The sequence below is a fragment of the Plasmopara halstedii genome (assembly GCF_900000015.1).
Source record: "Plasmopara halstedii genome assembly, contig: Scaffold_650, whole genome shotgun sequence".
Taxonomy (NCBI): domain Eukaryota; phylum Oomycota; class Peronosporomycetes; order Peronosporales; family Peronosporaceae; genus Plasmopara; species Plasmopara halstedii.
In genome coordinates, this window is record NW_020187567.1 from 1,076,488 (window position 1) to 1,076,804 (window position 317).

Consider the following 317-nt stretch of genomic DNA (forward strand, 5'->3'; position numbering starts at 1 on the left):
TATGAATTCTCTGTGAAGCCACAGGACATGGAGGCTAGTGCGGCTACCGGCTGGCAAGAAACCTAATAAATGCCCCAGGGTCAAGGTAAAACATAACGCGAACGGGACTGTCAATCGCTACAAGGCTCGGTTGGTTGCACAAGGTTTCACGCAACGGCCGGGTGTGGACTATCACGAGACCTTTGCACCTGTCGCACGCATGGACACGATCCGATGCATGCTTGCAGTGGTGACGCAGCCAGATTACGAAATACATCATTTTGATGTGGACACCGCGTTCCTTTACGGCCGCATGAATGAAGAAGTTTACATGCGTC